Consider the following 25,037-nt stretch of genomic DNA (forward strand, 5'->3'; position numbering starts at 1 on the left):
AAAATGAAAAAATATTGTAATAACAACTGTGCTTCAGAGTTTTGAGCTTGAGTGGAATCGTAGAGAAACATCAAAAAGATACTGGAGGTCATGGCCTTAGATGCAATTCAGATACAAGAAACTTCACCATTTGGTTTTTAAAAAAATGTTATAATTATCAACATAACATTTCAGAACCTTTTGCAGAACATATATCAGTGTATAGGGAAAGAGAAAAGAGAGACATATGCCCACTTAATGATGAGTAAGTACCTCATACTCTGAAGAGTGTGTTTTAGAAAGATATTTCATGCAGGTGCAAACTGGTAAATTTTAAAAATTAAATGAAACTTCAATTTTCAAGCATACCAATTTGAGTACTAAGGAATCAGGATGTCAGGTACTAATAGAAATATTGTTTTGAAATAGTATGATTTAAATAGAACACCTGTAGTATTTTCTGCAAATGGAATTGAATTACATAAAGAATATTCATTTCTCTTCAGATAAAATTATTTATTCAGAACAATGCTTTTAACAATCGTCTGTAGTTGTAGAAATGAAAATAAAAATTAGATGTGTGTTCATTTACTTAAAAAACTATATAACTCAAAAATAGATTTTTACAATACTAAGAAACGGGAATGAAGCTCAGACTATTCTACATATTTTATGATTCCTAAATAAAGGGAACCACTTAACTATTATGCTTCTATTCCTTTTCTTTTTAGTTTTTTACTGTGAGATAATTATGGATTCATGCATAGTAGTAAGAAATAATATGCAATGATTCCTATACCATTCATCCAATTTACTCAAAATTAAGGCATCTTTCCTAACTATGCTACAAGTCACAGCAAGGACATTGGCATTCATGAAAATCATTTGACTTTATTCAGGCCAAACAGTTTTACATGCACTAATTGTGTGTGTGTCTGTGTGTGTGTGTGTGTGTGCATATATGTGGGGGTTTTGTACTAAGTTATTTTATCAGGGTTACTTTTATGTAACCACCATGTGAGTATGTTTCAAAATCATTTTGTCCCACCTGTTTTTCTCTTATAGCCACAGCTACCATCCTCCACCACCATCTCCAACCCCTGGCAACCATTAATCAATTTTCATCTCGATCTTGTTGTCATTTTAAGCATGCTGCATGATTAGAGTAATAAAGAGTGTATTATTTTGAGACTGGCTTTTTATATTCAACATAGTTTTTGATCCTGGATCTATGTATGCTGTTGTGCATATCAGTGGCCTTTTTAATGCTAAATAGTATTTCATGACATGGAGATATCACAGGTTTTTTTTTTTTTTTTTAACATTCACTTATTAAGGTTTCCAGTTTTATCTATTATAAATATATCTGTTATGAACACTTTTCTATAGGTTTTCTGTGACCATAAGATTCCATTTATCTGGAATAAATACCTAACAGTGCAATTGTTAAATCATACAGGAAGTGATGTCAGACATATTTGTATAGGCTTTTTTCTACCTGTATATCCTCTCCAGTGAGAAATATGTTAATTTACTATGCTCATATTCTAATAGGATATTTTTGGTTTTGTTTTAACTAAGTTTGGAGTGTTGTTCATACATACTAAATAAAAATTATTTTTTAAATTTTAGATTTGGGGTTACATTTGCAGGTTTTTTACATAGATATATTGTATATAAGTGGGGACTGGGCTTTGAGTGTACCCATTACCCAAATTGTGAACATTATACCCAATTGGTTATTTTCAACTGTCATGCCCCTCATGCCCTCTCCTCTTCTGGAATCACCTGTGTCTACTATTTTTGTCTTTATCTCCTTGTGTACTCATTTTTTAGATTCTATTTATAAGTGAAAGCATGTGGTATTTGGTTTTCTTTGTTTACTTAAGAAAATGGCTCCAGTTCTATTCATGTTGCTGCAAAGGAAATGATTTCATTCTTTTTGATGACTGACTAGTATTCCATGTTGTATATATACCACATTTTCTTTATCCAGTCAACCATTTAAAGACACTTAGATTAGTTCCATGGCTTTGCTATTGTAAATAATGGTACAATGATCATACAAGTTCAGGTGTTTTTTTGTATGTAGTGATTTCTTTTCCTTCATATAGACAGTCAATATTGGGATTCCTGGGTCAAATATTAGTTCTAGCTTTAGTTCTTTGAGAATTCTCCATACCATTTTCCACACAGGTTTAACTAATTTACATTCCCACCAAAAATGTCTAAACACAAACTCTTTGTAAAATATAGCTGCCATGTGACACATAATCATATTCAATCTACAACTGACTGCATCACTCAATAGAGTGGTACATTTTTTTACAACTGATGAGCCATCACTGACATATCATTAGCACCTACATTATACACTTTAGGCTCACTCTTGGTGTTGCATGTTCTGTGGATTTGGAAAAATTTAGAATAACATGCATCCATCACTATAGTAAAATACAGAGTAGTTTCACTGCCTTAACAATCCTGTATATCTATCTATTTATCCCTACTTTCCTCTAACCACTGGTAATCATTGATCTTTTTGCTGTCTCCATTATATTTTCCAGAAAATCATATGTTCAGAATATATATATTCCAATTTAAGTGAAAATGCATTCAACGTTTCACCATTAAGTATGATGTTTACCATAGGCATTTGTAGATACATATATATATTTACTTTAAGTTCTAGAATACATATGCAGAACATGCAGGTTTGTTACATAGGTATACATGTGCCATGGCAGTTTACAGAACCCATCAACACGTTACCTACATTAGGTATTTCTCCTAATGCCATCCCTCCCCTAACCCCCCACTCCCTGACATGCCTCACTTTGTGATGTTCCCCTCCCTGTGTCTATGTGTTCTCATTGTTCAGCTACCATTTATGAGTGAGAATATATGGTGTTTGGTTTTCTGTTCCTAAGTTAGTTTGCTGGAAATGATGGTTTCCAGCTTCATCCATGTCCCTGCAAAGGACATGAACTCAGCCTTTTTTAAGGCAATATAGTATTCCATGGTGCATATGTGCCACATTTTCTTTATCCAGACTATCATTGATGGGCATTTGGTTGGTTCCAAGTCTTTGCTTTTGTGAATAGTGCTACAATTAACATACATGTGCATGTGTCTTTATAGAATGATTTATAATCCTTTGGCTATATACCCAGTAATAAGATTGCTGGGTCAAATAGTATTTCTATTTCTAGATGGTGGAAGAATTGCCACACTGTCTTCCACAGTGGTTGAACTAATTTACACTCCCAACAACAGTGTAAAAGTGTTCCTATTTCTCCACAACCTTTCTAGCATCTGTTGTTATTTCCTGACTTTTTAATCACTCCATTCTAACTGGCATGAGATGGTATCTCACTGTGGTTTTGGTTTGCATTTCTATAATGACCAGTGATGGTTATCATTTTTCACATGTTTGTTGACTACATGAAGGTCTTATTTTGAGAAATGTCTGTTAATATCCTTTTCCCACTTTTTGAAGGGGTTGATGGTTTTTTTCTTGTAAATTTATTTAAGCTCCTTGTAGATTCTGGATATTAGCCCTTTGTCAGATGGATAGACTACAAAAATTGTCTCCCATTTGTAGATTGCCTGTTCACTCTGATGATAGCTTCTTTTGCTGTGCTTTTTAGTTTAATTAGATCTCATTTGTCACTTTTGGCTTTTGTTGCCACTGTTTTTGACATTTAATCATGAAGTCCTTGCCCATGCCTATGTCCTGAATGGTACTGCCCAGGTTTTATTCTAGAAAGTTTATTGTTTTAGGTCTTATGTTTAAGTCTTTAACCCATCTTGAGTTACTTTTCTGTATAAGGTGAAAGGAAGGGGTCCAGTTTCAGTTTTCTGCATATGGCTAGACAGTTTTCCCAATAGCATTTATTAAATAGGGAATTCTTTCTCCCATTGCTTGTTTTTTGTCAAGGATTTTATGATTGTAGATGTGTGGTGTTACTTCTGAGGCCTCTCTTCTGTTCCATTGGGGGGTGTGTGTGTGTGTGTGTGTGTGTGTGCTCGCGCACATGCGTTGGTACCAGTATCATGTTGTTTTGGTTACTGTAGCCTTGTAGTATAGTTTGAAGTCAGGTAACATGATGCCTCCAGTTTTGTTTTGTTGTTGTTGTTGTTTTTTGCTCGGAATAGTCTTAGCTACACAGGCTCTTTTTTTGTTCCATATGAAATTTAAAGCAGTTTTTTTTTTTTTTTTTTTTTAAATTCTGTGATGAAGGTCAATGGTAGCTTGAAGGGAATAGCATTGAATGTATAAATTACTTTGGGCAGTATGGCCATTTTCACGATATTGATACTTCCTATCTATCAGCATAGAATGTTTTTCCACTTGTTTGTGTCCTTTCTTATTTCTTTGAGCAGTGGTTTTTACTTCTTCTTGAAGAGGTCCTTTAAATCCCTGGTAAGTTATATTCCTAGGTATTTTATTCTTTGTAGCAATTGTGAATGGGAGTTCACTGAGGATATGGCTGTTTACCTATTATTGGTATATGGGAATGCTTGTGATTTTTGCACATTGATTTTGTATCCTGAGACTTTGCTGATGTTGCTTATCAGCTTAAGAAGATTTGGGGCTGAGACAATGGGGTTTTCTAAATATACAATCACGTCATCTGGAAACAGAGACAACGCGACTTCTTCTCCTCCTATTTGAATACACTTTATTGCTTTCTTTTGCCTGATTGCCCTGACCAGAAATTCCAATACTATGTTGAATAGGCGTGGTGAGAGAGGACATCCTTGTCTTGTGCTGGTTTTCAAAGGGAATGATTCCAGCTTTTGCTCATTCCATGTCATATTGGCTGTGGGACTGTCATAGCTGGCTCTTATTATTTTGAGATACCTTCCATCAAAACTTAATTTATTGATTTTTATTTTAGCATGACGGGTGTGTTGAGTTTTATCTAAAGCCTTTTCTGCATCTACTGAGAAAATCATGTGGTTTTTGTCATTGGTTTTGTTTATTTGATGGATTATGTTTACTAATTTGTATATATTGAACCCACCTTGCATCCCAGGGCTAACGTCAACTCGATCGTGTTGGGTAAGATTTTTGATGTGCTGTTGGATTCAGTTTGCTAGTATTTTATTGAGGGTTTTTGCACTGAGGTTCATCAGGGATATTGGCCTGAAATTTTCTGTTTTTGTTGTATCTCTGCCAGGTTTTGGCATCAGGTTGATGCTGGCTTCATAAAATGAGATAGGGAGGAGTCCCTCTTTTTCTATTGTTTGGAATAATTTCAGAAGTAATGGTACCAGCTCCTCTTTGTGCCTCTGGTAGAATTCAGCTGTTAATTCATCTGGTCCTGGGCATTTGTAGATACTCTTATCAACTTGAGTAAGATTTTATTCTTAATTTGCTAAGATTTTTATATTCAGAGGTGCTAAATTTTATCAAATGATTTTTCTCTGTCAGTTGGTTGTAACGACATAATTTTCTTATATAGCCTGTTGATATGATGGATTATATTTACTCATTTTTTAATGTGAAACTAGCTTTGCACACCTGGAAGAAACCCCACTTGTTCATGGTGTATTATTCTTTTTATACATTGTTACATTTTATTTGTTAATATTGTCTTAAAGATTTTTACATTTAAATTTTTGGGAGATACTGATTTATTTTTTCATATTCTGGACTGTCTTTTACTGGTTATACATTTAGGATAGTAGCAGGCCCTCATCATGTGAGTTGGAGAGCATTTCTTAATATTCTTTTCTGAAAAGGATTTTGTAAAATTGGTTTTAATTTTTAATTTAATGCCTGTGTGCATTCTTCAGTGAATACATATGGGCCTAGATATTTCTACTTACAAGGTTTTAAAGTAAAAATTCAGTTTATTTACATGTTATACAACTCTTCAGATCATTTCTTTAATTTTGATTACTTCTGGGGAATTTCTGATTCTCAAGTAACTGAAATGGATGTAGAATCTGTCATGACAGCCCCTCTTCAATTCCTCAATTTACGTCTTTATTCTTATTAATTTGTCAGTGTTTCTAGAGATTTACCAATTTTATTTTCACTGAAGAATCAAACTTTTGATTCACTGACTTTGTTTTCCTTGTTTTGATCTTGTTGATTTCTGCTTCTCATTATTTTCTTCCATTGGGCTTTTTCCCCTCTTCTTTTTCTAGTGTTTTAAGTTAAGAAATTAGGTTATTGTTTTGAGACCTTTTCTCTTCTCTAAAGTAAGTTTTTAGTGATATAAATTTCCCTCTTTATACATTTTATAGCTATATCTTACATAGACAAATATCTTCTATTTTCATTTAGTTCTATGAAGTTTTGCTATTGTTTTGCAACTTCCTCTTTGACCTGTGTATTATTTAGAAGTGTCTTATTTATTTTACAAGTATATGGAGTTTTAGATGTTGTCTTTTTGTTATTATTCCCTAGTTTGATTTCACTGTGGTTAGAAAACACAGCCTATATAATTGCAAATCATTGAAATTTGTTGAGTCTTCATTTATGATTTAGATGTGCTCCATTTTAGATATTATCCATTAATACATTAATAGTATGTTCATTCAACTGGTCTTGTGTATTCCTTAAATGTTAATTAGATCTTCTCGGTTGATGACGTTTATTTGATCCTTGCTGATATTCTCTCTACATAGATCAGCTACTGGGTAGGGTGTTAAAGTCTCTTCCAATTGCTATTCTGGATTTTTTTTATTTATTCTTTCAGTTTTATTTGATTTTGTTTCACATATTCTTTTAGGTCTATTGTTCAGTGCATTAACTTGTAGGATTGCTTATACCTCTTTGGTGGATGGACCTATTTATGTTGGTAATTGTCTTCCCAGTGAAGTAAACTTCATCTCACACTAACATAGATACTCTCACTTATTTCTGCATGCATGGTAGATTTTTTCCAACATTTATTGTCATCTTACCTACACCAATATACCTGAAATTAGTTTTTTTGTATACAGAAATACATAAAATTGGGCCATGTACTTTTTTCCAGCAGTTGATTTCTACCTTTTAATTGGTATGTTTAGGTAAATAAAATTTAATGTTATTATTGGTATTTTCAGACAATTCTTTTTTATTATATATACTTAAGGTGTATAACATATTTTTTATATACAATATATAGTGAAGTGGTTTCTACAATCAAGAAAATTATCCTATTTATTATCTTCCATAGTTACTTTGTTTTTCTTCAGGTGAGAACACCTAATATCTACTCACTTAGCTAATTTTCAGTATAAGATACCCTCAAGCTGTACATTAGCTCTATAGACTTATTATTATCCTACATAACTCTAAGTTTGTACAATTTGGCCCACAAATTTTTGAGTGAACATATTTTTTCAATACATCTTGGTGTACATGTAGGAGTGAAATTCCTGGGTCATCCAGTTTAAATTTTGAGAATATGCCAAATTGTTTACTACAGTGCTGCAACATTTTATATTCCTACCAGCAATCTAAGAAAGTTCCAATTTCTCCACAACCTTGCTAATGATTGTTATTATCATTAATTTTCATACTCATCCTAGTGGATATAAAGTGGTATCTAATTATAAATCTCATTTGCATTTGCTTAATGACTAATAATGTTGAGCATCCTTTTCTGTGCTTACTGAGAAGGATTGGTATTAATTCTTCTTTTAATGTTTGGTAGCATTACCAGTGATTGCATCCAGCCCTGAGTTTTTCTTTGTTGGGAGGTTCTTTACTGCTGATTTAATATTCTATTGCAGATATATTCATATTGTCTATTTCTATTAAGTCAGTTTGGGTAATTTGTGTGTTTCTAGGAATTTGTCTATTTCATCTAAGTTTTTGAATTGTTAACAGCATTCTTCTATAATCAGTTTCCATGAGGTCCATGATAATGTCCACATTTTCATTTTTAAAGTTAACAATTTGATTCTTCTCTCTTTTCTTCATGGTCAGTCTAGTTCAACACTTCTGAATTTTGCTGATTTTGTTAAACAAACCAACTTTTAAAAAACTTTTAATTGACATAGAATAATTGTATATATTTATTCTGGAACATACGATGTTCTGAAATGTATATATATATATATATATATATATATAGTGGAATGTTTTAATTGAGCTTATTGACTTATGAATTGTCTCACATACTTACCATGTTTGTAGTTGAGAATAAAATTACTTCTTTGTATTGTACTCAATTTTCTCTTTGTTTTCTAGTTTCTTAAAGTGAAAGTTTAGATTATTCATTTGAAATCTGTCTTCTTCTTTAATGTGTGTTTTTACCACTACTTGTTTTCATTTCAGCACTGCTTTTTCTACATCCCATATATTTTTGTATATTTTGTTTTTATTTTTTGCTTGATCTCAAAGAATTTTATGTGGACTGAATGTTTGTTTCCAACCAAAATTTATATTTTGAAACCCTATCCCTATTGTGGTAGAATTGGAGATGGGGTCTTTCACAAGTGGTAGTTTATGAGGGTAGAACCCTCTTTTTAGGATTAGTGCCTAATATGGTTTGGCTCTGTGGCCTTGCCCAACTCTCATCTCTAATTGTAACTCCCATGTGTCAAGGGAGGTACCTGAGTGGAAGTGATTCCTCCATGCTGTTCTTGTGATAGTGAGTGAGTTCTCACAAGATCTGATAGTTTAAAAGGTTGCCACTTCCCCCTGTACTCTCTCACTCTCTCTTCTGCTGCCATGTAAGACACACATTGCTTTTTCTTCACCTTCCACCATGATTGTAAGTTTCCCGAGGCCTCCCCAGCCACAAGGAACTGTAAGTCAATAAAACCTCTTTTTTTTTTTTTAAAGAAATTACCCAGTATCAGGCAGTTCTTTACAGCAGTGTGCAAATGGACTAAGACAATTGCTTATAGAAAGGGACACAGAAAGCTTCTTTTCTCTTTCTATCACTTTGTGCCATGTGAGAAAACCAGTAAGAGAGCTCTCACCAGAACCCAACCATGTTGACACCCTGATCTCAAATATCTTACCCTCCAGAACTGTGGGAAATGAATGTTATTCAAATATCAGTCTATGGTATTCTTATAGCAGCCCAAACAGGCAGTAGTTTATAATTTTCTTTGTGATTTCTCTTTGGAAACATTACTTGTTTATGAATTGTTGTTTAATTTTGACATATTTGTTAGTCCCCAAATGTTCTTCTATAATTTATTTTCAATTTCTTTTCATTGGGGTAAGAGAACATACTTTATATAACTTCAATAGTTTTAAATTTATTGTTGCTTGTTTTGTGGGCTAGCATATGGTGTGCATTGCAGAATATGCATATCATTATTGTTGGTTAGAGTTTTCTATGGATCTCTGTTACTTTATCTTGGTTTTTACTATTCTCAGAGTCTTAATTTTTTTGTTGTTCTGCCTCTCTAGTTGTATTCATTATGTAAACTGGGGTACTAAAGTCTCCATCTATTAATGTTAAAATATTTCTTCTTTAAATTATGTCAGGTTTTGCTTCATGTCTTTTGAGACCCTGTTCTTAACTGTATGTATATTGATAATTGTTATGGATTCTTGATGAATTGACTTTTTTATTTATAATGTCCTTTTGTGTGTCTAGGAAAATTTCTGCCTGAAATTTTATTTTTTTTTCTGAGAAATATTATATTTATTCCAGGTCTCTTGTGGTTATGTCTCACCTAGAATATCTTTTACCACTCTTTTATTTTCAATCTATTTGTGTCTTTAAATTTTGAATCTCTCATAGGCAGCACATAGTTGGATAATGTTCTTTTATTTTTATTTTAATTTATTCTGTCAATCTCTGACTTTTAATGAGAGATTAGTCTATTTACACTTAACATAATTAGTTATAAGAAAGAACATATTTCACTGTTTTGCTATTTGTTTTTGTTATATATCATTTCTTGTTCTTCAAATTTTTCAGTTTTTTCTCTTTTTATACTAGATATATTTTAAATTTCTTTTCTTTTTTTAATTATGATTTTATTTTCACAAGCTTCCTCTTTATACATTGTGTGCCCATCAACAAATATATTGTAATTATTGATATATGCAGTTGTCTTTTAAATAAGGGAGGAAAAAAGAACATACAAAGGCTATTAAGGTAGCATTTATGTTTACTTAAGTAGTTATGTTTACACATCATCTTTATTTATTTATGTGTATTGCGCATACTCTCATGTGTCCCTTCATTTCAGCCTGGAGGACTTCCCTTAGCATTTTTTTCTAGAAGATGTTTGTTAGCTCATATGGTTTCAGTGTTATTTATCTGGGATACATTAATTTCTCCTTTTTCAAGGACGATTTTATTGAATATAGAATTATAGTTTATGGCTTTTATTTTTTCTTTTGACATGTTAATTATGTCATCCCACTGCCTCTGGACACCATAATTTCTGGTAAAAATCAGCTATTGAAGATCTCTTGTACTTGAGTTACTTCTCTTTTACAGCTTTCAATATGCTGTCTTTGCTTTTGGCTTTTGACAGTTTGATTATGATATGTCTCCCCCTCCCTGGGGTTTGTTGTTACTGTTTCCTGCAGTCACTATTATTTGTTTGCTGGCTTTTCTGAACCAATTCAGGAAAATCTATGTTATTGTCATGTGTGGCCACTGAAGCCAATGTTTAATTATCTAATGATTAGACAATGAAAACAGGCAAATACTTTCTTAAATGCCTAGAACCAAAATTTCTCTCAATCTTTTTCTATAGGCTGTGTGTGTGTGTGTGTGTGTGTGTGTGTGTGTGTGTATGTGTGTGTGTGTTGAATTACACCCTCAATACTCAGACAATTTACAACTGTGACTTAGCCTTCAGTTCTTGGTTGCACAAAGCCTCAAGTTTCCGCCAAAGATGGCATCTAGGACTTTCTCAATTCTTTCCTGAGCATGCAGCAAGGACAGAACTTCAAGCTTTCTAATCGACATTCTTGGCTTCCAGAAATATGCCAGAACTTTAAGAGCTTGTATTTACCAAACCATATCACTCACAGAGTTTCCTCCTAATAATTTTGACTAATCGATTGTTTGTTCCAGTTGTTCTTCATTACCTGATGCAATAGCAATGGAAATACTTACATTTAAGTATTTTTGACAAATTCCCTCAGGTAGCAGCTTTATTAGGTGAGTTCTGAGTTATGTAAGGTAAATGCAAGACTTTTGATTGGGTGTCTTTTAGATGTCACCAGATAGATAAACTAAGTTTATTCTGCTTTCTCCTCTGCTCTCTTGTCTACCTATATGAGAAAGGTAGGCTGTTATTTTCAAGGTTCCCAATGTACCGTGGAACTAGAGATTAAACTAAGATCCGTTAAAATAACATAAATGTTGCTGCTCTTTGAGATTTGGCAGCTTTTACTGAATAAACACTCTCTAGGTTGCTATAAGTTTTTAGTTAATTTTTCAGAGTTTTGCACTATTAGTATATCTGGGATACTGGCTTCTCCAGTGGCAAATGTAGGATATGTGAAACAAAAAAGAAAACTCAAGAAACTGACCACTTCGTTATTCTTCAAATCCTGAAGTTCCTAGCCTGTTTGACTTTTGATTGACTTTTGACTTTTCTCCAATTTTCAAGTTTTCTTAAATGTGTTTAGTATGTAATAATACATAATGTATTTGATACTAAGTATTAATAATATGTAATGTAGCTATGCCTAGTCGTAGAAATAGAGAAAAGTATGTTAAAACCATCTTTCTGAAAACAAAAGTCTTTTTAAATGTTATTTTAGAATCTTTTTTCTTTTTTTAGAAATTAACTTATATATACACAAATATCCATACACATACATAAATACAATGCAGACTTTCAAAATGACAATGGATAATGCAACGACAAAGCATGTAAGGGTTTACTGCCCCTACTGGGCTTACTGCCTTGTGAAGAAGATCAGTAAGAACTAAGAAAAAATAGCATACATAAAAATCTAATGTAAAAATTAAAAAATAGAATACATAAAAAATATTAAAGTTGACATATTATAAATGGTTAAAAAGCCACTGATTGATGTTGACATGAATATAGGGGTGATGCAGGGGTGTCTCTGTAGGATTTCAATACAAAGATAATTTTTTGAAATTTTTAATTAATTTTGGTCAGTACAGAGTAGGTATTATATTTATGGAATACATGAGACGTTTTGATACAAGCATGAAATGAGTAAACATCACATCATAGAGAATGGGGTACCTATTCCTTCAAGTATTTATCCTTTGTATTATAATTATACTCTTGTAGTTATTTTAAAATGTACAAATAAGTTACTATTGACTACAGAAGGGAGTATAGTATTAGAGGCAAAGGAAGACTAGAATCAAATGCCTGATGAGCAAGGAAACAACAGAAAAATGAGTACCTTAATAATGTGAAAGATATCTATGACTGAATATAGATAGAAATATAATAGATATAGATAAATTTCAGAAATTGTGCTTTCTGTAAGGGCAGGGATAAACTATGTTACAATGATTTTCTCTGGGTCTTGTTTTGAGATGATTTGAAATTATTGACTTTTTTAGTATTGTTTAAATTTGACAATAAACTATATAAAATATTTAATAGTAAATAGTATATTAGTTTGAGGAAATGATGATTTTTAAATTATTTTCTAGCTTGTTTTTACCAAACAGCCTTCTTCAGACTAATTGTAAATAAGTAAATTCAATTTGTTTTGGATTGACAATCACCGTAATCAACTATCAGGAGATGTATTAGTACATCATGTTACAGTGATTGAGGGGGAGAATTGGATAGATTACACTGAATATGATGACTTTCTAGTTTTGTTCCAATCAATATGAAAACTCGTGGAACTTTTAAAATTTTAAGGAAGATTATGAAAGCTTGAGTTGAATTATAATATATTTGCCCAACATTGCACATCATTGGTTAGAAACCAGGTGTAAGAACAAGAACAAAAATGCTTGATATAAAACTGAAAATTTTAACGTGTAGAATACTTTGAAATTATTTCACTGAATCTAATTGTACCACATGCATACGCACCAAAAAAGAGAATGAATTTTGTTACAAAGTCACACATTGTAATTTAGCCACCTGCAGTTGACTTATGAACCACTTAGAATGGACAAAAATATTTCTTTGTATGTAAATTATAAGCACAATGAGTATATGCAATGAAATTATTTGAGCAAGCAGTTGGCCAGATTTTACTAGGAGAGCACCTGTCTATTTGAAGCATATTTAAGTAATTATCTATGATAGGCCTCTACTTTCCTACAGTGACAACACTGAAATAAGAGCAGAGAGATCACCTCCTTGTCCAGATTTTGTCAATGACTGGTTGGCTAAATATGTATTTCCTGCGGCAATTTTTTCACTTATTTCTTCTTTCTAACTAGAAGGATGATTATATAAATAAAATTAGGATTCAGAGTAAGTGTCTGCATATCCTCAGACTCTTTAGTTTAAAGATAAAAGCATAGCATTGTATTTCTAAAATTTGCAGTCAAGCCATGTTTTAAAAGTATGTGGCAAAATGGGTTAATGATTCACTGCCTTCACCTACATATCTGTGGTAGAAAACATTATTTTTCTCAATTATTTAGTAACCCTCCTTATCTTCTTTTTGCCTTGAATTTTAACCAAAACCATCTGTGATAATTTTTTGATTTATTAATTCAAGGCTGATCACAGTTCAGCATAAATGTGCATTTTTTTTTCCTGATAGATACCTACGTGACCTTCACAGAAAGTAAATATGTTCAGCAATGCTGCTCCATGCAGCTACACATCTACTAGTGCTGTAACTTTCACAATCTGGTGACTTGTGCCTATGCATCTAGAGCTACAATTGTGTGTCCTGTATAATTGCCAGTTTTTAGAAGAGAAGAAGGTAGCCAAGAACAACGTATGAGATAATTATTGTTGCCTCTTTTAAGTTGAAAAGTACATGTGACATCAGGAAAAAATTTAGCTAATAGTTAAGAATCATAGGCTGATGAACATACTTAAATATCTACAGCAAAGTCATGAATAAATATATATTTCAATATATTCTGGAAGTAGAAAGCATTTAGAATTTTACCTTTGCCTTAATAAAGTTGTCTATCTGATGGCACCATTTTTTTTTAACTAACAAATTTCTGAGAAACCAAGGGAGTTCCAACGCCGCATATTTAATCCTGAAGTACCTTATAAATCCTTGTTTAATATTTGAACATCTATAAAGTGTTCACAAAATTTCATCTTCTCTGAAGTAGATACATCTCTAAGAGGGTGCACAATAGCAGATTAGCTGCAAAATGTGAAAATGAAATTGTCATGTTTAATCACTTCTCTTCCTAAGAAGAAAGCTTTAAGCATGTGGAAATGGAATTACTCAAGTCAGAATTAGGCCAGCTGCTGTTACTAACATCACCATGATGAAACAAGGTTGTTCATTTTGTATTCTAAGCATCTGTCACAGTATACAAAACATAATAGACACCCAAAAGTTCATTATTAAAAGAATGAATTAATTAATGATTGGAGGAACAATCTATTTTTTCTGAAAATAATGAGTCAGTAAGTGAAGAAACAATCGGAAGCATATGCTAAAGTGATAGACTATCATAAAAATGATCAATAACAGAGATGCAGGACATGTCAGGAAAGAGCACAGATTTGTTAAGTCATATAAACTTATGTTTGAATCTTGTATCTTTCACTTACTTATTGTATGACTTGAGAAAAATGTCTTCATCAAAGTTTTCCTTTCTGTAAAATGAAAATATTTATTACCTCCCAAAGTTGAATAAAAAATATTTCTACACAAGACTCGACCATGATTAGCACTCAATAAAAATCTGTTTCCTATCCTATCCTTAGAGCAAAACTCTTTTAAAAAAATATGACAAAGAAACATGTTTACTAAAGAAAACTGTACAGTTTTCATTTTGTGATATTTAAACCTTTTCAATGCTGTTGGTTAAAAAAGGAAGCTAACCAATCACTATTTTGTAATCCTCTCAAGTCCAGTGATTATTCCTCACATGTCATATTGATCATTCCTAGCTGGAAGCATTGATAGTTACCTACATGCTCAATCTTTCACATATTTTATGCCAATATTAATTAAGATACTAATTAAGTAGAAATAGCTTCAGATCTTGAACACTTATTCCCAAGCAGTGAATTTTTATAATTATTTTTTGTGTATATTAGGTAAGAGAAGGCAGACTGAGTAACTTCTATCCAAAGAAATAATACACTGAACTAAAGTTGAAGGCTTAAAAATTTAATGATTAAAAAAATGCATATGTAGAGGCAAAGTATTATTTCCAAAATATATTTGAAATACAAAAGGTTAAACGTGAGCATCAGGAGCCAAAAGGTGACTCTCCTTTCCTTCTTCCTTTTTCTCACTTCGTTCATTGCACCCATCCCTTTTGCTTTTACCAAACTTCATTTCATATAATATCTCAATGAGTATGTTGACTAATTCAACATTCAAATTTTACAGCTAACTTATTGACGGCAATAATTAGAGGGAGATAGTGTCAGTTAGATTATTATTGGAAAATAAGCAACTCACGTGATACTCAGTAAAGGCAAGGTTTGTATGATACCAGTATGTAAAATAATTTTCTTCTGCAGAATTTTCTGAAGGGGAAACTAAGAAATATCATGAACAGATTACCAAATAACATCCTATAGCTAATATAATACTGGGTTTTGTGTGGTTACTTCTTATAGTGATCTTAAATAAAAATATGTACCTTAATATTCATCTGCAAATCAGGGAACATGGTTCTTTGGGCAGGCAATTCATATTTTATCATAGCAGACTGGCTTGAAAAAGTATAGATCATAGAAATAACTAACATGAAATGAAATAACCATGTATTTTCAGTATGTCTTATAAATAAAATTTCTCTTAGCTATATGTCTGATAAGAGCAGATGGGTGCATTCTATGACAAGGACTGGCAAATTTTTACCCAGACATACTAGGAGCAAATGAGATTTTTTTTTTTTTTGAGACAAAAGTCTTGCTCTGTTGCCCAGGCTGGAGTGCAGTGGCATGATGTTGGCTCACTGCAATCTCTGCCTCCTGGGTTCAAATGATTCTCCTGCCTCAGCCTCCAGAGTAGCTGGGATTACAGGTGCATGCCACCACACCCAGCTATTTTTTTTATGTTTAGTAGAGACAGGGCTTCACCATGTTGGGCAGGCTGGTTTGGAACTCCTGACCTCAGGTGATCCGCCTGCCTCTACCTCCCAAATTGCTGGAATTACGGGTCTGAGCCACTGCACCCTGCCGAGAGAGAAAATATTGAGATGTTGATATACTTTTGTAGCAATTAAGAAACCTAACCATCATTTTGTCTTAATTGGAGGCTTAATCATATAATGCCTGTGACATCTGGCACATAATTGCCTTATTCTGTCATTTAATATTTCATATGTGGGTATCAAATGCACAATCAGAATAAAAATTTCTGGAGGGCACATGCCAAAAGTGTTGTATGTTTAATTCACCCACAGTTTCTAATCATTATGCACATGCTTGATAAATGTTTCCTGCATGATTAGAACAAATAAAGAAGCTTCATCCTAGTCAATTAGCCAGGATCACTAGACATAAAAGCAATGAGGGGTTTATAGGTGCCACACTCCATAGTTCAAAAATAGTTATGGTGCCCTCGTTATAACAGTTATGGACTCTACATTAAGTGGCTCAGCAGTTATAATTGACCAAGAAAACTAAAAATGGATCATGGAAGGTACACCTCTTATCATTCTGCTCTCCTTACGCTTACCTATAACTGGGTCTGTTATACCCACACATTTCAGAAATAAAACCTATAGCTACCTTCTGTATCCACTTTGTTCACAAGTGGAGAGAAATGGAGAAAAAATTTTTTGAATTTATCTATATTCTTAACCCTAAGCAGCAAACTAGCTTTCATTCCCACAAAAGTCAATCTCCTATCTTAACATATTTATTTTTTTGAGTCTGATGTTCTTCACATATCCCATGCATCTGCACAAACACACACAAAATTGTGGGAATATGAGAAAACCAATGCTTATTTATTCTGAGGCTGCTGTAGTGAGAGAGTCAGCCACCATTACTATCACTTGGCAAAGACTGAAAGGCAGGGAGAGAAGTGGAAAGCTGTATAGCAGGAAATGAAACTGAGGCTTCAGATATGCTCTGATTAGAGGTTGTTGTCATGGAGAAGCTGGATGCTGACTACCTGGAATCAGGATATCCTATGTGATTGGTTCTAAGTTAAAACCAAAGACAAAAATTAGGAAAGCTGTCAGTTATTACTCAAGTTTGGGCCATTTGGAGTCAATTTTTAAGAAGTTGTTGCGTGCTCGCTTCGGCAGCACATATACTAAAATTGGAACGATACAGAGAAGATTAGTATGGCCCCTGCACACGGATGACATGCAAACTCCTGAAGAGTTCCATATTTTTAAGGAACAACCGGTACCAGCCACTCCAAAAACATGCCAAATGGTAAAGAGAATCAACACAACGAAGAATCTGCATCAACTAATGGGCAAAACAGCCAGCTAGCACCAAAATGGCAGTATCAAATTCACACATAACAATATTAACCCTAAATGTAAATGGACTAAATGCCCCAATCAAAAGACACAGACTGGCAAATTGGATAAAAAGCCAAATCCCATCGGAGTGCTGCATCCAGGAAACCCATCTCACATGCAAGGATACACAAAGGCTCAAAATAAAGGGATGGAGGAAGAATTATCAAGCAAATGGAGAGCAAAAAAAAGCAGGAGTTGCAATTCTCATCTCTGATAAATTAGACTTCAAAGCAACAAAGATCAAAGGAGACAAAGAAGAACATTACATAATGGTCAAAGGATCAATGCAACAAGAAGAGCTACCGATCCTAAATATATACTCGCCCAATACAGGAGTACCCAGATACATAAGGCAAGTTCTTAATGACTTACAAAGAGACATGGACTCCCACACAATTATAGTGGGAGACTTTAACACCCCATTGTTAATATTAGATCAACCAGACAGAAAATTAACAAGGATATCCAGGACTTGAACTCAAAACTGGACCAAGCAAACCTAATAGACATTTACAGAACTCTCCACCTCAAATCCACAGAATATACATTCTTCTCAGCACCACATCACACCTACTCTAAAATTGACCACATAATTGGTAGTAAATCACTTCTCAGAAAATGCAAAAGAATGGAAATCATAACAAACAGTCTCTCAGACCACAGTGCAATCAAGTTAGAACTCAGAATTCAAAAACTAACCCAGAACTGCAGAGCTTCATGGAAACTGAACAACTTGCTCTTGAATGTTGACTGGATAAGCAATGAAATGAAGGCAAAAATAAAGATGTTCTTCAAAACCAACGAGAATGAAGACACAACATACCAGAATCTCTGGGACACATTTAAAGCAGTCTCTAGAGGAAAATATATAGCAGTAAGTGCCCACATGAGAAGCAAGGAGAGATCAAAAATTGACACCCTATCGTCAAAACTGAAAGAGCTAGAGGAGAAAGATAAAAAAACTCAAAGTCTAGCAGAAGACATGAAATAGATAAGACAAGGGCAGAACTGAAGGAATTAAAAGACACAAAAAACCCTTCAAAAAATCGATAAATCCAGGAGCTGATTTTATACATTCAAAAAGATCAACAAAATAGACAGACCACTAGCCAGATTAATAAAAAAGAAAAGAGAGAATAACCAAATTGATGCAATAAAAAACGATAAAGGGGATATCACAATAGATCCCACAGAAATTCAAACCATCATCAGAGATTATTACAAACAACTCTATGCACATAAACTAGTAAACCTGGAAGAAATGTATAAATTCCTGGACACTTGCCTCCTCCCAAGCCTAAACCAGGAAGAAGCTGAAACGCTGAACAGACCCATAACAAGGTCTGAAGTTGAGGCAGCAATTAAGAATTTACCATTCAAAAAAAGCCTAAGTCCAGGAGGGTTGACAGCCAAATTCTACTAGACATACAAAGAGGATCTGATACCATTCCTTCTGAAACTATTCCAAACAATACAAAAAGAGGGAATTCTTCCCAAATCATTTTATGAGACCAACATCATCCTGATTCCAAAACCCGGCAGACACTCAACAAGAAAAGAAAACTTCAGGCCAATATCCATGATGAACATAGATGCAAAAATCTTCAATAAAATACTGGCAAACTGATTGCAACAGCACATTAAAAAGCTTATCCACCATGATCAAATAGGCTTCATCCCAGTGATGCAAGGCTGGTTCAACATACAAAAGTCTATAAATGTAATTCACCACATAAACAGAACCAAAGTCAAAAACCACATGATTATCTCAATTGATGAAGAGAAGGCCTTTGACAAAATTCAACAGCCCTTTATGCTAAAAACTCTCAATAAGCTAGGTATTGTGGGAACGTATGTCAAAATAATAAAAGCTATTTATGACAAACCAACAGCCAATATCATACTGAATGAGCAAAAACTGGAAGCATTCCCCTTGAAATCTGGCACCAGACAAGGATGCCCTCTCTCACCACTCCTATTCAATATAGTAATGGAAGTTCTAGCCAGAGCAATCAGGCAAGAAAAAGAAAAAAGGGCAGTGAAATAGGAAAGGAGGAAGTCAAATTGTCTATCTGCAGATGACATGATTGTATATCTAGAAGACCCCATTGTCTTAGCCCAAAATCTCCTGAAACTGATAAGCAATTTCAGCAGTCTCAGGATACAAAATCAATGTGTAAAAATCACATGCATTCCTATACACCAATAACAGACTTAAAGAGAGCCAAATCAAGAACAAACTGCCATTCACAATTTCCACAAAGAGAATAACTAGGAATACAACTAACAAGGAATGTAAAGGACCTCTTCAAGGAGAACTACAAGCCACTGCTCAATGAAATAAGAGAGGACACAAACAGATGGAGAAACATTCCATGTTCATGGTTAGGAAGAATCAATATCATGAAAATGGCCATATTGCCCAAAGTAATTTACAGATTCAATGCTATCCCCATCAAGCTACCCATGACCTTCTTCACAGAACTGGAAAAAACCACCTTAAACTTCATATGGAACCAAATGAGAGCCTGCATAGCCAAGTCAATTCTGAGCAAAAAGAACAAAGCGGGAGGCATCACACTACTGGACTTCAAACTATACTAAAAGGCTACAGTAATCCAAACAGCATGGTACTGGTACCAAAACAGAGATATAGACCAATGGAACAGAACAGAGGTCTCAGAGGCAACACAACATATCTACAACCATTTGATCTTTGACAAACCAGACAAAAACAAGCAATGGGGAAAGGATTCCCTGTTTAATAAATGGTGTTGGGAAAACTGGCTAGCCATGTGCAAAAAGCAGAAACTGGACCCCTTCCTGACACGTTACACTAAAATTAACTCCAGATGGATTAAAGACTTAAACATAAGACCTAACACCATAAAAACCCTAGAAGAAAATCTAGGCAAAACCATTCAGGACATAGGCGTAGGCAAGTACTTCATGACCAAAACACCAAAAGCATTGAAAACAAAAGCCAAAATAGACAAATGGGACCTAATCAAACTCCACAGCTTCTGCATAGCAAAAGAAACAGTCATTAGAGTGAATCAGCAACCAATAGAATGGGAAAAAATGTTTGCAGTTTACCCATCTGACAAATGGCTGATATCCAGAATTTACAAAGAACAAAAACAGATTTATAAGAAAAAAAACAAACAAGCACATTCAAAAGTGGGCAAAGGATATGAACAGATACTTTACAAAAGAAGACATACATGAGGCCAACAAACATATGAAAAAATGCTCATCATCTCTGGTCATCAGAGAAACGCAAATCAAAACCACATTGAGATACCATCTCACACCAGTTAGAATGGCGATCATTAAAAAATCTAGAGACAACAGATGCTGGAGACGATGTGGAGAAATGGGAACACTTTTACACTGTTGGTGGGAGTGTAAATCAGTTCAACCATTGTGGAAGACAGTGTGGCGATTCCTCAAGGACCTAGAAATAGAAATTCCATTTGACCCAGCAATCCCATTTCTGGGTATATAGCCAAAGGATTATAAATCGTTCTACTATAAGGACACGTGCACACGAATGTTCATTGCAGCACTGTTTACAATAGCAAAGACCTGGAACCAACCCAAATGCCCATCAATGATAGACTGGACAGGGAAAATATGGCACAAATACAGCATGGAATATTATGCAGCCATCAAAAACGATGAGCTTGTGTCCTTTGTAGGGACATGGATGAACCTGGAAACCATCATTCTCAGCGAACTTACAGAAGAGCAGAAGATCAAACACCGCATGTTCTCACTCATAGGAGGGTGTTGAAGAGCAGAAGATCAAACACCGCATGTTCTCACTCATAGGAGGGTGTTGAACAATGAGAACACATGGACACAGGGAGGGGAGCACTACACACTGGGGTCAATTGGGGAGAAATAGGGGAGGGACCGCGGGGGGTGGGGTGTTGGGGAGAGATAGCAAGGGGAGAGATGCCAGATGTAGGTGATGGGGAGTAAGGCAGCAAATCACACTGCCACGTGTGTACCTATGCAACAATCTTGCATGTTCTTCACATGTACCCCAAATCCTAAAATGTCATAAAGTAAATAAATGGAAAAAAAAAAAGTTGTTGCTAAGCTTTCTTCATTTACAATATTGTCAGTAAAGGCAGCAATTTGTCTTCCTGCAAGTCTGTCTCACATATGCTGGCTTATGAATTGTTTGTTGTAGGCAAATGTATTGTTTTCCTAGTCAGGTTGCTGCAGATGTGAGTTAAAGTTACATTATTATTATTATTATTTTTTTTTTGAGACGGAGTTTCACTCTTGTTACCCAGGCTAGAGTGCAATGGCGCAATCTCAGCTCACCGCAACCTCTGCCTCCTGGGTTCAGGCAATTCTCCTGCCTCAACCTCCTCAGTAGTTGGGATTACAGGCATGCGCCACCATGCCCAGCTAATGTTTTTGTATTTTTAGTAGAGATGGGGTTTTACTATGTTGACCAGGATGGTCTCGATCTCTTGACCTCGTGATCCACCCACCTCGGCCTCCCAAGTTCCATTATTTTTATATGTGACTTGGACATTGTTATTCATATATTCAATATTTCAACACACACACACATATTTAGGAATTCAGGAAATGAAACTGATTTGCAGGCAAAAATATAGGGCAACAGTCCAACCAAGATCAGGAGTTAGTTGAGATCCAGGCAGTATTTTCTGGGTCTAAAATGATACCCAATTTAAACACATGGGGCAGAATATCAATACTGTTAAGAAGAGGACTAGAGGTAGAAATAACAATTATACAACTAATCTCATGTGTTGGTATCAGAACAAAGTGCATGAAAACAAAAAAGAAATCTGAGTTTATTGGGATTGGTCATATGCAAGAGCCAAGGAGCTGAAATTACCAAGGTATTTTACTGACAATACAGGGACTGGTTTTCACCCTTGGCTGTTGGCATTAAATAAAGATGCTTGCCATCTCAGTGCTGTAAAACATAAAGAAAATTTTCCTCTGAGAGAGTTTCACTACGACTTTTAGGGAATAGGATGCAGCTGCCATACCGATGTGATGTATGCAGACAATGAAGTGAACAGCTGCACACTCTTAAGTTAGTGTTGGTAAAACCTGCTATGTAGCTAAACAAAGGGTGCTAGAATTATACTATTTAACCTAAACATACAGATGACTATTGGATATTTTGGTTATTTTTTGTTTGATAGGTTATTTTCATTTGTTTTTCTATAAAGGCTATACTCTGATGTGGAGGAAAAGACACAATAATGTCTCTATCTAATCTATATATCTTCCTCTCTATCACTTTTATGTATGTCTATGATTCCATTTAAAGGAAAGATATATAAGGTTCTAAAGAGAAATCAGCATGTGCATGCAGTCTTGACTGTCATACATGTTTGTAGACTACTATGAACTGTGTTGGATCAGATGACTGAAGAGTCAAATCAGCGTCTGGAAACTTGGAGGAAAGATTTAAGGGACTGGGCAAAGAGAACTGCTTTTGCACATGTGTCCATATTTTGGGTACAACAAGGATGTTTAAAAATATTTCCCACTTTATAAGTTTAATCGAATAAACACACATAAATTAATTTTTTCCCAAGGTTAAATGGTAAAAGCTATTATAGAAAGGAATTGGGTTGCTTTGTTTGTCCTTTAAAGCTGGGCAAGTGTTTCATAAAACGAGAAATACCCTTGGGTCTCACATAAAATATGTATGCCCTATAAATGCAACAAATAAATAATGCTTTCAATGGTATGTAGTCATAAATGGTATCTTTGTATATATTACATAATTTTCCTCTCCTGAAAGATGTAGTCAGAAAGTTAGAACCCTTAACAACATTCTCACCCGATTTAGAGTTTTAATTCAGAAATGAAGTTTATAACTTCTCTCAGAATTATTTTTATTTATGTGAAACTCTAGACATTTTATTACATTTATTTGTGTTTGCTGAAACTTAGTCAAACAAATGGGCAGTCTGACTAACGTGTTGATTGTCCTTGCTTTCATAGATTGGAGATAAGTGTTTTTGACACATGGAAGAGTCAGTAAGTATAGAACCATCCAAATATCCTACTTCAAACAGCAGTTTTGTCAGTAAAGTGACCATCTCTTATAGTGTAAAGTGTATGCATGTGAATCAGAAGAGCTAATTCTGATCCTGACTCTGACACCAACGAGTTTAGTCATGTTGGTCAAGTCACTAAAACCCTTTTATTCTTTTCCTCACCTAGTAAAATGGTAGAGCTAAACATAACTGGGTTTTCTATCAGCTCTTAATTTTGGAATTAGATGGCTTTTGCTAAAAATAGACATTAAAAACAGAAATTTCAACAAAGAGTAGTGACTGCATTGAACATTCATATGAGATTAATCAAAAAGCACTAGCTTGTGAGTTCAAATATATCATGTTTTTTTTTTAATCACAAGAGTCTTGTAAGATGGGAAGGAAAGGAAATAAACATTTAATAAGTACCTAATTTGTATCAAGAATTCGATAGATTTTATTTTCATATTTATCAATTCTATGTAACAACCAAATGAGATGATTATCAATATCCACTTAATTACAAGGAAACTAACTGAAGAACAGGGCATTTAATAATACTTATATAATTTTCTCAAAATCATATAAGCATTTAGGAACAGTGCAAGAGTGATACAAAGTATTCCTGTGTGAATACAGCACTAGGGCTAGCAATTACTGAATTTCTACAACATACTGCCAATCACCGCCTAGCCATGGTGGATTTTATTAATTTGGTCAATATGTTCCCATACTTCTAAGTTATATGCATATCTTCTTTTCCCATACTTAATATATTTTGTGACCCACATTCTTTCTGCAAATTAAAAGGGATTTAAATTATGTCCACAAAATAATTATAAAATGCAGCGAAGTTCAAGATTAACCCTTTAGCCAATGAGACTGATGTTACTTTTTTTTCCAGAAAAATAAATTATGTTACTCTGCCACTTACACATAGTGGATACTTAATAAGCATTCATTGCATAATTAGAAGAATATACCTATTAGGAAGAAGTTAGAGAACCTCATCAGTACACTTAATTATCCTCTGACTATGCAAAAATCAGAATTCAACTTTAGTATTTATCATTTAAGTCTATGTCTATAATAATTAAGAGTGCTAGAAGACAGAACACTTATATTGTTAATATAGGTTACACAGGATGCTAATAAAAAATAAACCTGGTCCAAAAATAAAGAATTCCAAATATACATTTCTGTGACCAAAAGGCTTTTCTTTTACTCTTTTTCTATTTTTTTAAGTGGTCTGGATAACTGCCTGAACATTATTCTTTGTTTCCTTTATAAAGATGCAGAATAAATGTAACCTGACTCACCACTCCAATTTTGGGCTAACCTGCATGATATTTCTAGACTTTATTCTTGGTAAGTAATTATCACTTTTAAGACTACCTATTTGTTACTAACATATGGGAAGCTATGTTATATAATTAATATCATTGCTTTGAATAGAAAGTCCACACAGCAGGGTTCG

General features: G+C 34.0%; 1 non-coding gene across 1 annotated transcript; it reads left to right on the top strand.

Annotated features, from left to right (window-relative positions):
* Positions 1-17,272: 17,272 nt before the first annotated feature.
* Positions 17,273-17,379, top strand: LOC116566181. Its single transcript, XR_004275780.1, has one exon. It is a non-coding gene; the product is annotated as a U6 spliceosomal RNA (small nuclear RNA).
* The last annotated feature ends 7,658 nt before the right edge of the window (positions 17,380-25,037 follow it).

Source organism: Sapajus apella, unplaced genomic scaffold (assembly GCF_009761245.1).
Source record: "Sapajus apella isolate SASKATOON/1434 unplaced genomic scaffold, GSC_monkey_1.0 scaffold42, whole genome shotgun sequence".
Taxonomy (NCBI): Eukaryota; Metazoa; Chordata; class Mammalia; order Primates; family Cebidae; genus Sapajus; species Sapajus apella.